The 13,136-nt window shown below is 41.2% G+C and overlaps 1 non-coding gene across 1 annotated transcript; it reads right to left on the bottom strand.

Moving 5' to 3' along the window:
* Positions 1-3,621: 3,621 nt before the first annotated feature.
* LOC148545730 (small nucleolar RNA R71) lies at positions 3,622-3,729 on the bottom strand. The gene has a single exon (XR_015901295.1). It is a non-coding gene; the product is annotated as a small nucleolar RNA R71 (small nucleolar RNA).
* Between the last annotated feature and the right edge of the window lie 9,407 nt (positions 3,730-13,136).

The following is a 13,136-nucleotide window of genomic DNA, read 5'->3' as shown; positions in this document are numbered from 1 at the left end:
ATGTGATGAGCATGACAATCATCATCATTCCCCCACGAACGCGTGCCTGACAACCACTTCCGTTCCACCTTAGATTGAATGAGTATCTCTTGGATCTCTTAGTCAGAATCTTCATGGTATAAGCTAGATTGATGGCGGCATTCATGAGAGTCCGGAAAGTCTAAACCTTGTCTGTGGTATTCCGAGTAGGACTCTGGGATTGAATGACTGTGACGAACTTCAAACTCGCGAGTGCTGCGCGTAGTGACAGACGCAAAAGGAGGGTGAATCCTATTCCAGTATGATCGAGAACCTCAGATGATTAGCCGTGCTGTGACAGAGCATTTGGACCATTTTCACAGAGAGGATGAAAAGTAGCCATTGACAACGGTGATGTCCTTGCATAAAGCCAGCCATAGAAAGGAGTAGGACTGATTGGATGAAGACAGCAGGAAAACAGAAGTTCAGAGGGACGAAAGCATCTCTATACCTTTATCTGAAATTCTCACCAATGATATACATAAGTATTTCTATCTTTATTTTCTGTCTATTTATTATTTATTTTCGAAAACTCCATAATCAATTATTATCCGCCTGACTGAGATTTACAAGATGACCATAGCTTGCTTCATACCAACAATCTCCGTGGGATCGACCCTTACTCACGTAAGGTTTTATTACTTGGACGACCCAGTGCACTTGCTGGTTAGTTGTATCGAAGTTGTGAAAAAAAAACGATTAATTAAGACGTGCGTACAGTGTTTTTGGCGCTGTTGCCTGAGATCACAGTTTTGTGCACCAATCTACTAATGCAAATTAAGCTCAAATTCAACATCCATGGAGAAATAAGGAAAAAGGAAAGGTAAGCAAACAAAAAGCAAGAAACATCATCATGCAAGTAAAAGGGAAACTAAGTAAAGCAATAAGAAGCATCTAACTAGAGGAAATAATGCAAGAAAAAATAAAGAAGAGAAGTAGAAGAAGTGAAACCTTGAAAAGTATGAAGGAACAAGGTCGAATCTTCTTTTGTGATGATGAGAAAGAAAATGGGAGAGGTGTAGTGCCACCGGAAAAAGTTGGTTGTCGCCGGTGAGTGGCCGGAGACAGTGGTGGGGGCGGGGCGGTAGGGAAGAAGAAGAGGAGAAGGGAGGAGATGGAGGGAGAAGAAAAAGAAACTAAGAAAGAAAAGGGTTTGAGAGAAAGAAAAACGGGACAAGGCACAAAGTATAAAACTGACTCGCGCAACCGGCGCGCGCAAGGTGCGCTTGCGCGTCGGTGAGGATGCTAGCAGGGGACGCGTGCGCGTCAATCGCGCGCGCGCGAGGGGAGTTGTGCCTCAGGCACAGAAGTGACACAAAGTTGGCTCAAGTCTCTGGCTTTTGTACCAGAGTGAATCAGTGAGGCAGGCGCGCGGACGCGCACCTTGCGCGGACGCGTCAGTTTTGGCACAAGGTTAGCCCAATTGTGGCACAACTCTCTGGTTTTTGTTCCAGAGAGTCCACATATCTCCATCGGCGCGCGCGCGCACCGTGCGCTGGTGATAAACCACTATTTTATGGTTTATAATGTGTTTAATTGTGTGGTTTTATCATGATCTTTACCCACTTATTCATATAATTAGCATGCATTTATATTTCCTTCCTAAAATTATTACATGATTGAAAACTTGCTTCCTAGAGACTTTTAATTATGTATTTTAATTCTCCTTTATTCCATTCGATGCCGTGATCTGTGTGTTAAGTGTTTTAGGCTTTATAGGGCATGAATGAATTGGAGATTGGAAAGGAAGCCTGCAAAAATGGGAGGAACACAAGAAATTGAGGACATGACCAGCGAGAAGTGACGCGGCCGCATGGATAACGCGACCGCGCGGATTGGAATAGCACAGGTGACGCGGAGGCGTGGACGACGCACCGCGTGGAAAAGAAAAATCCAAACGACGCGTCCGCATGAATGACGCGATCGCGTGACGTGCGCGATCTGCATAATCTGCAGAATTGCTGGGGGCGATTTTGGGCCCTGTTTTGACCCAGTTTTCGGCCCAGAAAAGCAGACTAGAGCCAGAGGACATGCAGAAACCAATGACAACATTCATTCTACACAGTTTTTAGTTTTTAGATCTTGTTTTACTCCTCCTCTAGGTTTTCTCTCTACACATCCATAGTTCTTAGGATTATATTTTGCACTTTGCATTGGGATATTGAGAAGAGTTATTACCTCATCAAGACTTCGTCATTCTAGTTCATTTTCTTTACTTGGCTTTACTCTTCCATGTCCTTTAATTTACTCAATTTTACTATTGGATTATTTTAGAATTTATTAATACAAGAGTTACTTTTATTTTTAATTGGTTCCTTTGAGTTTTATTTATCATGTCTTTCTTTAATCCTCTTTTCTATGTTATGAATTCCACATTCACAATGAGCGAGTAGTTCCCTAACTTGATGGGGAGTTGATTGAAAGGAACCCTTGAGTTGGAATGCTCAAAGGAGAAATTGTAATTGGGTTTATTGTTAGATTGCTCTCTAGTCACTAACGCCGGTCCTTCCAAGTAAGCGGATTGGAACTTGTGAAATGAAACAACATTCCAACTTGTTTGACTTTCCCTTACCTAGTAAGGGATAACTAAACAGAACAACCTTCAATTATCAATTAATCTTGAGAGTACTGCAACAAGAATAGGGCTTCCAACTAATCTACTCCCAGTCAAGGCTTTTATTTAAATTACTTAATTTCTCCAATTTAATTTCCTGTTTATTCAACTCAAACTCTTTTTGAAAACATCTGATTAGTAAAATAGCACACCTTTCTGCAACTCGTTGGGAGACGACCTGGGATTCATACTCCCTGTATTTTAATTTTAATTCTTATGACAACCCTTTTTAAATTGATAAGCAGATTTCTGGTTGGTTAAGAACTATACTTGCAACGCATATCTTATAACAATTCTTAATTAGCCAATTTCCGTCACGTCAATTTTTGGCGCCGTTGCCAGGGAGTTGCAATAGAGTGCTAAAGTTATTAATTGGAATTTATTTATTTGCATTTTATTTTATCTTTCTACTATGAGCTGCTTGTTTCTTTCGCTAGATGACGCATTCACTTCCTGATCCAAGCTTGCCAATATTCGATCCTGAGATTGAAAGAACTATTTCACGAATAAGGCAAGCTCGGCGTTGGTTAGTCCTCTCTAAGGGTGGATCTGAAACGTCATTTGAGGAAGAAACCAGCCCCCGTTCTACTGATTCGGTTGATTTACGTATAGGTGAAATGGCAGCACCTAGGAGAGTTACTATCCAGGAGGCTGGAGCCCCTGATTTTACAATGCAATCGTTTCAAGCGCATCACCCAGCGGTGGCTACAGACTTTGAAATAAAGACCGCACTGCTCAATTTGATGCCCAAGTTTCATGGCTTACCTGCTCAAGAGCCTATCAAGCACCTGAGAGATTTTCAAGTAGCCTGTTCTACTGTCAGGTGTGATGGTGCAGATGGAACTTCAATTTTGCTGAAAGCTTTTCCATTTTCTCTTGAGGGAAAGGCAAGAGAGTGGTACTACACTCAACCCGCAGTAACTGTATCCAACTGGGATACACTTAGAAGAGAATTTTTGGAAAAATTCTTTCGAGCTAAAGTTACAGATAAACTAAGGAAAGATATTTCCATGATTGTTCAGGACGAATCTGAGACTCTCTATGAATACTGGGAGTGCTTCAATAATCTTCTGGAAGCTTGCCCCCACCATATGATTGACAAGATAGTGTTACTCGGTTACGTCACATAGGGCATGAGGCCCCAAGATAAGACCACATTGGAAAGTGCTAGCAATGGGTCTATGAAAAAGTACAAGACCACTGATGAGGCATGGCAATTGATCAGCGACTTAGCTGAATCTACTCGGAATCACAGGCAGAAACAAGGCCATTCAAAAGCCGTTGTAGAAGTATCCTCTAGCAGAGAGACTGCTGCTCTAACTCAGAGTATCTGTGAAATGACCAATTTGCTGAAGCAGATGCAATTGAATCAACAACAAGTTCAGCAAGCTCAACCTTCTCCACCACAACAAAGCCAACAGTTAGTCCCACATAGAGTTTGTGGAATCTGTGTTGATTATAGCCATTATACTGATGAATGTCCGCAGCTCTAGCAGGAAGACAACACCGTGGCAACCACTCATTACTTCTATGACCGCCCCAACCAAGGGTACAATCAAGGTGACAATTACAACCATGGATGGCAGGACAATTCCAACCAGAATTGGAGGGACAACAACAACAGAGGAGGTAGAGACAATCAGGGAAATCAGAGGTAGAATAATAACAACAACAGGTAGCAGAATTAGTACCAGCCTTACAGAGCACCTCATCTGAGGCAATCTTAATGACCACAGAATACCCAACAGCAGACCTCTCAAATTACCTATCCTTCTTCATCTGCTAATGATGACTTACTACAATCTATTGATCGGAGACAGCAGACCATGGAAAATAACATTAATGCCACTCTAAATGGTCTGAACGCTACTTTGCAAGCTCTTGTCTCCCAGATTGGATCAATGAATAACTCCAATAACCAACCTTTGAGCTCCAGTGGAATTCCCTCTCAACCATTACCCAATCCCAAGGGTGGTATTAATGCCATCACCCTAAGGTCTGGAACCACACTGCAGGAGAGGAATCAGGAGGAGCCAAGCCCACCAGAAAATGCCTCAGCTGAAGAGGCAGTGGAAATAGAAGATGTTGAAGAGGAAGAGGACATACAGGACATAGCTGAAAAAGAAGAAATTCAGCTACAGGAGGAAGCACCACAGGGCGCAGGTACTGCAGAAAACACCACTCCCATTCCATTTCCACAACTTGCAAGGAAGCCCAGGTAGCAGCTGGAACCTGATCCCAAAATGGTCGAGATATTCAAAAAGGTTGAGATAACTGTTCCTCTTTTTGATGTTATTCAACAGGTACCTAAATATGCAATGTTTCTAAAAGATTTATGTATACATAAAGACAAAATTAATGAATTAGAAACTATTCCTTTAGGTAGTTCCATATCTGCTTTAATGGGTGGTTTACCTGAAAAATGTAGTGACCCAGGTCATTGTATGGTTAATTGTACTATTGGTGGTGTGATAATTTCTGACTGCATGTGTGATTTAGGAGCATGTGTGAGTATAATGCCTTTGTCCATATATGATATTTTGAGGCTCCCTCCCTTAAAAAGGTCGGCAGCTCGTTTTGTGTTAGTAGATAAAAGCATTATTACAGTGGCCGGAGTTGCTGAAGATGTATTAGTGGGCATTAAGGGGCTCACGTTTCCCACTGATTTTTATATTCTGGAGATGCCCCAAAATGACTCAGAGAAGCCATCATCAATCCTACTCGGAAGACCATTCCTAAAGACCTCGAAGTTCAAATTAGATGCTTTTCAGGAACATACTCTTTTGAAATAGATGGCCGAGTAGTAATCTTCAATCTGAATGGAGTTATGAAACATCCTCCGGAGGATCATTCTATCCTCTAGTGTGACATTATAGATGAAACCGTGGCTGAAGTTCACCAGGAGGAATTCGAAGAGAAGTACATAGGACAAGGTCTAAGTGTGGGGACATTCTCAGAGGACAATGACAGTGCTTTACCATTGTTGCCAGCTCCAGACAACCTAGAGCCTGACCATGATCCAAAGTTAGAATTAAAACTCCTTCCTCCACACCTCAAATATGCTTACCTTGAAGACGAGCAGAAGTTTCCAGTTATCATTGCAAGGGAACTCACTTCTCAACAGGAAGAGCAGTTACTTAGTGTGCTGAGGAAGCACAAGAAGGCAATTGGGTGGAGTTTGGCAGACTTAGTAGGCATCAACCCTCAAGTCTGTGAGCATAGGATATTTTTAGAAGAGGGAGCAAGACCTGTCTGTCAACCCCAGAGAAGACTGAACCCCACTATCTTAGAGGTTGTCAAGAAGGAAGTGACCAGACTACTGGAGGCAGACATCATCTATCCCATTTCAGAAAGTGAATGGGTAAGCCCAGTACAAGTAGTCCCCAAGAAGTCTGGCGTCACTACAGTGAAGAATGAGCATGGAGAGCTCATAGCAACCAGAGTACAGAATGCTTGGAGGGTCTGCATTGACTACAGACGCCTCAACCAAGCAACTCGTAAAGATCACTATCCTCTTCCATTCATTGATCAAATGCTGGATCGCCTGTCAGGTAAATCACATTATTGTTTTTTAGATGGTTACACAGGTTATTTCCAGATTCATATAGCTCCTGAGGATCAGGAAAATACCACTTTTACATGTCCTTTTGGGACTTATGCTTACAAGAGAATGCCCTTTGGCTTGTGCAATGCACCAGCTACTTTCCAGAGGTGCATGATGAGTCTTTTCTCTGTTCTTATTGAGGACTATATGAAAGTTTTTATGGATGATTTCAGTGTGTACGGCGATTCCTTTAGCCTTTGCTTAGATGGATTATCTAGAGTATTAGATAGATGTGTCAGTACAAACCTTGTATTAAATTTTGAAAAATGTCACTTTATGGTAAAACAAGGTATTGTACTAGGACATGTTGTGTCTAATACTGGCATTTCTGTAGATCCAGCAAAGGTGGATGTTATTTCTAGTTTACCTTACCCCTCTTCTGTGAGGGAAGTCCGTTCGTTCCTTGGCTATGCAGGTTTTTACAGGAGATTCATTAAGGACTTCAGTAAGGTAGCACTTCCCTTATCCAGGCTACTGCAGAAAGATATTGAGTTCGAGTTCAGTGAGGATTGCAAACAAGCGTTTGATAAGCTGAAGACCGCCCTGACTCAAGCTCCAATTGTGAGAGGACCAGACTGGAGCCAGCCATTTGAAATAATGTGCGACGCCTCCAATCATGCAGTAGGAGCAGCACTAGCTCAGCGTGAAGGTAAGGACCCCTTTGTTATTGCTTATGCGTCTAAAACTTTAGATGCCGCTCAGTCCAATTACACTACTACTGAGAAAGAGCTGCTTGCTATTGTTTTTGCTCTGGATAAATTCAGAGCCTATTTAATTGGTACTAAAGTAGTAGTGTATTCAGACCACGCAGCTCTAAAGTATTTATTAGCTAAAAAGGAGTCCAAACCAAGGCTTATACGTTGGATACTGCTCTTACAAGAATTTGATTTGGAAATTAAGGATAGGAGTGGTAACCAGAATTTAGTGGCCGACCACTTGAGTTGCCTTGAGCACATTAAGGATGATTCTACTCCTTTAGCGCCCGCGTGGAAAAGCAAAACTCCGAACGACGCGTCCGCATGAATGACGCGATCGCATGACGTGCGCGATCTGCATAATCTGCAGAATCGCTGGGGGCGATTTTGGACCCTGTTTTGACCCAGTTTTCGGTCTGAAAAAGCAGACTAGAGCCAGAGGACATGCAGAAACCAATGACAACATTCATTCTACACAGTTTTTAGTTTTTAGATCTAGTTTTACTCCTCCTCTAGGTTTTTTCTACACATCCATAGTTCTTAGGATTTTATTTTGCTCTTTGCATTGGGATATTGAAAAGAGTTATTACCTCATCAAGACTTCGTCATTCTAGTTCATTTTCTTTACTTGGCTTTGCTCTTCCATGTCCTTTAATTTACTCAATTTTACTATTGGATTATTTTAGAATTTATTAATACAAGAGTTACTTTTATTTTTAATTGGTTCCTTTGAGTTTTATTTATCATGTCTTTCTTTAATCCTCTTTTCTATGTTATGAATTCCACATTCACAATGAGCGAGTAGTTCCCTAACTTGATGGGGAGTTGGTTGAAAGGAACCCTTGAGTTGGAATGCTCAAAGGAGAAATTGTAATTGGGTTTATTGTTGGATTGCTCTCTAGTCACTAACGCCAGTCCTTCCAAGTAAGCGGATTGGGACTTGTGAATAGAAACAACATTCCAACTTGTTTGACTTTTCCTTACCTAGTAAGGGATCACTAAATAGAACAACCTTCAATTATCAATTAATCTTGAGAGTACTGCAACAAGAATAGGGCTTCCAACTAATCTACTCCCAGTCAAGGCTTTTATTTAAATTACTTAATTTCTCCAATTTAATTTCCTGTTTATTCAACTCAAACTCTTTTTGAAAACATCTGATTAGTAAAATAGCACACATTTCTGCAGCTCGTTGGGAGACGACCTGGGATTTATACTCCCAGTATTTTAATTTTAATTCTTGTGACAACCCTTTTTAAATTGATAAGCGGATTTCTGGTTGGTTAAGAACTATACTTGCAACGCATATCTTATAACAATTCTTAATTAGCCAATTTCCGTCACGTCGGCTAGCGCGTCGATGGTTGAATTGCAAGGGTGCGCGCAGTCGGCATGTACGCGAACGCGTCGGTGCCTGGTGCGAGTTGGGCACAAAGTGGGCATGACTCTCGGGTATTTGGCCCAAGAGTGGAATTTCACCACTGGCGCGCGCGCGCACTGTGCGCTGGTGCGTCGGTGCCCTTCTTCAAAGAAATATTTTTGTTTTCTTTATCTTTTTCACATCCTATCTATATGAACATTCTACCTATCCAACAAAATCAACAAAGCTAGCATTCCTATGCACTCAATCAATCGTCAAAAGATCACAAAATTCACAAGAAACGAAAGATACGAACAAGATGGTACAAACAAGGAAGATCTTACCACGGTAGGGTGCCTCCCACCAAGCACTTTTCTTTAACGTCCTTAAGTTGGACGGTCCTTTTCTTAAGCTTCCTCTCTCCTTAGTGCATCCTCCAATATGTATACCTCTAGCTCTCTTGGGGGCTTGCAACCATGATACTTCTTCACTGTATATCCATTCACTTTGAAAGTTGCTTCACTCTTGGGATCAAACAATTTCACCACTCTGTAGGGCTTCATCTCCTTCACCTTGAAAGGTCCTTCCCATCTAGAACGGAGCCTGCCAGGCATAAATCGAAGCCTTAAGTTGTAGAGGAGGACCTCATCACCTTTTTGAAAGTCCTTCTTTCGGATGTGATGGTCATGAAATGCCTTAGTCTTTTCCTTGTAAATTCGAGCATTCTCATATGACTCGTTCCTCAAACACTCAAGCTCTTCTAGTTGTAACTTCCTAGCTTCACCCGCCTTGGCTAAATCCATGTTGCACTGCTTTACCGCCCAATAGGCTCGATGCTCAATCTCCACCAGAAGGTGGCACGCCTTAGTGATGACAAGTCATCTTAGCCTAGTTTCACTAGCCTTTTTCTTTTGTTTTCATTTGAATTATGCACTTTCTTGAGCCATAAGCAAGCCAATTGGGTAGATTTTCATGCTTCCTTTGATTTAATCAACCATGTATGAATTCATGCTATTTCATGAGGTTTTATGCTATAATTGTCACATATTATGAAAGAATGAATATCTCATGATTTTGAGCATAGCTTTGATGTGTTTGGTTGATTAATGATAGGTGAAGAAAGCTTGGAGAAAGGTTGAAGCAAGAAGGAATGGCTAGGAGGAAGAGAGGACAAAAAGTTTGAGCAAAAGTTTGCCTCAAACTTTAGCTCAAACTTTTGGATTAATTTAAAACGAACCAGGGAGCAAAAAGCTTGACCAAAAGTTAGCCTCAAACTTTTGGGCAAACTTTTGGGCGAAAAGCTGGAGCAAAAGTTAGCCTCAAACTTTTGGGCTAACTTTTGGGCAAAAAGCTGGAGCAAAAGTTAGCCTCAAACTTTTTGGCTAACTTTTGGCATCACAAATCAACACCCTGGAGAGCAAAAGTTTGCGCCAACGTTAGCCCCTAACTTTTTGGCTAACGTTGGCGCATGAAAAACACACCCTGGAGAGCAAAAGTTTGCGCCAACGTTAGCCTCTAACTTTTTGGCTAACGTTGGCGCCATGAGTATGCAAGGGGAGGCCAACGTTGGAGCAAAAGTTAGACCCCTAACTTTTGCCCCAACGTTGGTATCAGCAAGGAAGGGTGGCTGATGTGAAAAGTTGGAGTAAAAGTTAGCCTCCAACTTTTACTCCAACTTTTACTCAAGCTTTCATGATTCCAACCCGGTTCAATTCGGTTCTTCTCCAAACTCCAAGAGCAATCAACCAAGGCCTCTATCAACCCAATTCCATCAAGAGCAAAGGCCCAATTGAAGGCTTGAAGACCATTTGAAGAAAGTGTATAAATAGCATAGGATTTAAGTTTTTAAGGGAGCTTCCCTTTTAGTTTTTCAGAATAGATTTCTTTTCGGTTTGCTTAGAGCTCACTTTTACATTTCTTAGCATTGTTGTTTTAATTCAAGAGAATTTGGGAGGAGAATTGATCTCTCTTCTTCCTTGTTCTTGCCCAGCACTCTTTACTTTTCTTGTCTTGGATTTTGGGTGGAGAATTGAAGAAATTCTGTTTCAATCTCACCTTGGGATCTTGTTTAATTTTCTGCTTAATTGAATTTCAGTCTCGGTTACTTGCTTCTTCATCTACTTTCTTTGCAATTTACAATTTCCTTTGCAGTTGTGCTTGTTGGATCTAGGAAGGCATTGAGATCTAGACTCGGTTTTCTAGTCTCTTGGGTCCTGAGATCTGAATTCCAATTTTACATCCTCTGTTTACTGCTTTTCATGCTCATTTACTTTTCTGTTTTAGATCCGATTCGATCCAAGTCTTCTTCTATTTCTCTGCTTGTTGCAATTTTACGTTTCCTTGTTTAATTTCTGCAAATCCAATTCCCAATTCCCTTTACAATTCAAGCCATTTACATTTCTTGCACTTTAAGATTCTGCAATTTAAATTTCTTGCGTTCTAAGTTTCTGCCATTTAATTTCTTGCTCTTTAAGATTCAGCACTTTAAATTCCAGTTCTCTTTAATTTCATGCAATTTACCCATTTCCTTCACTTTCTATGCAATTTCAATTCTGCAAATCACAAATCTCTCAACCAAATCTTGATTCGCTTGACTAAATCAACCACTAAACTAAAATTGCTCAATCCTTCAATCCCTGTGGGATCGACCTCACTCCCGTGAGTTATTATTACTTGATGCGACCCGGTGCACTTGCCGGTTAGATTTGGGTGTTTTGGAGAAATTCGTTTTTCCACAAAAATATCCCATCAAGTTTTTGGCGCCGTTGCCGGGGATTGATTAGATTGACAATGATTAAGTGAGGTGGTGATCTAGATCTAGCATTTTTATTTTCTGTTCCTTTAATTTTCAATTAACCCACTAACTGTTTGAATTTTTGCTTAAGCTAACTAAAACTTCATTCTAGCAATAGATTGAAGTGTCACTAGTTTGTGTGTTTCTTATGTTCTGCTTGTATGTCAGGTACAAGAAGAAATACACCCATCTTTCATGAACAAGACGAAAGAACTCTTAGAAGGTTAAGAAGAGCTGAAAAAGGGAAAAATATTGTTGGAGAAGAGGAATCAGAAGAAGAATTCCAAGATATGGAGGAACATTCAACCAATCCACCAGGTGGAGCAGACAACAACAATAACAATCCACCCCAGAGGAGAGTTTTAGCTTCCTATACTTTTGCAAATCCTAGACATTGTGGAAGTAGCATCTTAACTCCAAATGTCAATGCAAACAATTTTGAACTAAAGCCACAACTCATCACTTTGGTTCAAAACAATTGCTCTTTTGGTGGAGGACCACTTGAAGATCCGAACCAACACTATCCACCTTCTTGAGGATTTGTAACACTGTTAAAACTAATGGTGTGCCTCCTGACAGCTACAAGCTACTGCTATTCCCATTTTCTCTCAGAGACAAGGCCACTCAATGGTTGGAATCCTTTCCAAGAGACAGCATCAACAATTGGGATGATTTGGTAACCAAGTTCCTTGCCAAATTTTACCCACCTCAAAGGATCATAAGGTTGAAGACTGAGGTACAAACATTTACACAAATGGAGGCTGAACCCATCCATGAGGCATGGGAGAGATACAAGGCTCTAATCAGGAAATGTCCTCCTGAAATATTCACTGAGTGGGATAAGCTGCAGAATTTCTATGAGGGCTTAACATTGAAATCTCAAGAAGCTTTGGATCATTCAGCTGGAGGTTCCTTGCAACTCATGAAAACTGCAGAGGAAGCTCAAAATCTCATTGATATGGTGGCTAACAACCAATATTTCTTTGCTCATCAAGGAAACCGCCAACCATCACAAAGAAGAGGAGTAATGGAGCTTGAAGGAGTGGACTCAATCTTGGCTCAAAACAAGATGATGCAGCAGCAAATTCAACAACAATTTGAGCAAATGGCCAAGAGGATTGATAGTCTCCAAGTTGCAGCAGTTAACACTAGCCAACCATCAACCACATGGGGACAGAATGAAGAAACTCAAGAAGAACAACAACAAGAGCAAGTACAGTATATGCACAACCAAGGACCAAATGAAGTGTATGGTGATACATACAATCCATCCTGGAAGAACCACCCAAACCTCAGATGGGGAGATAATCAAACCCAAAACCAACAACTATGGCAGAGGAACTCAAACCAAAACAACCCAAGAAGCAACTAAAACCACAACCAACAGCAAAATAACCAAAACCCCTACAGAAAACCTCAAAACAACTACCCCAACCCCAACCAAAATGCCTACCATCCACCACCCACATCTCATAACCCACCTCAAGTATCACCTGAAGCCCAAAGAATCACTAACTTGGAGGCCGTGATAGACAAAATGTTGAAACACCAGGAAATGACAACCAAGAATCATGAAGCATCCCTGAAGAGCCTAGAGAGACAGATGGGGTAAATCTCCAAGCAGATTTCTCTTGAGAGACCCTTAAGCTCTCTGCCGAGTGACACAATTCCAAATCCTAAGGAAGAATGCAAGGCGATATAATTAAGGAGTGGGAGAACATTGATGAGCAATAATGACACTACAAAGAAGCAAGCAGAGGGCAGCAAAAGACCAATAGAAGATGAGGAGCAAACAAAGGAAGATGAAGCCAAGAATCAAGTTGTGATGCCAAACAAGAGCACTGAGAAACTCAAAGAGAAGGACAACTAACCACACGGTTCAAAAGAAGTAACTCAGGGACAGCAGCAAATAGGAAAGAGCATCACACCTCCACTGCCATATCCCCAGAGGTTCAACAAAGAGACTAAGGACCAACAATTTCATAAGTTCCTTGAGACTTTCAAAAAGCTGGAAATCAATATTCCCTTGGCTGAAGCACTTGAGCAAATGC

The sequence above is a fragment of the Arachis ipaensis genome, chromosome B9, assembly GCF_059453495.1.
Source record: "Arachis ipaensis isolate K30076 ecotype BB chromosome B9, ASM5945349v1, whole genome shotgun sequence".
NCBI classification, from domain to species: domain Eukaryota; kingdom Viridiplantae; phylum Streptophyta; class Magnoliopsida; order Fabales; family Fabaceae; genus Arachis; species Arachis ipaensis.
Note: the sequence above shows the minus strand (reverse complement) of the source record. Positions and strands in the feature narration are given on the sequence as shown.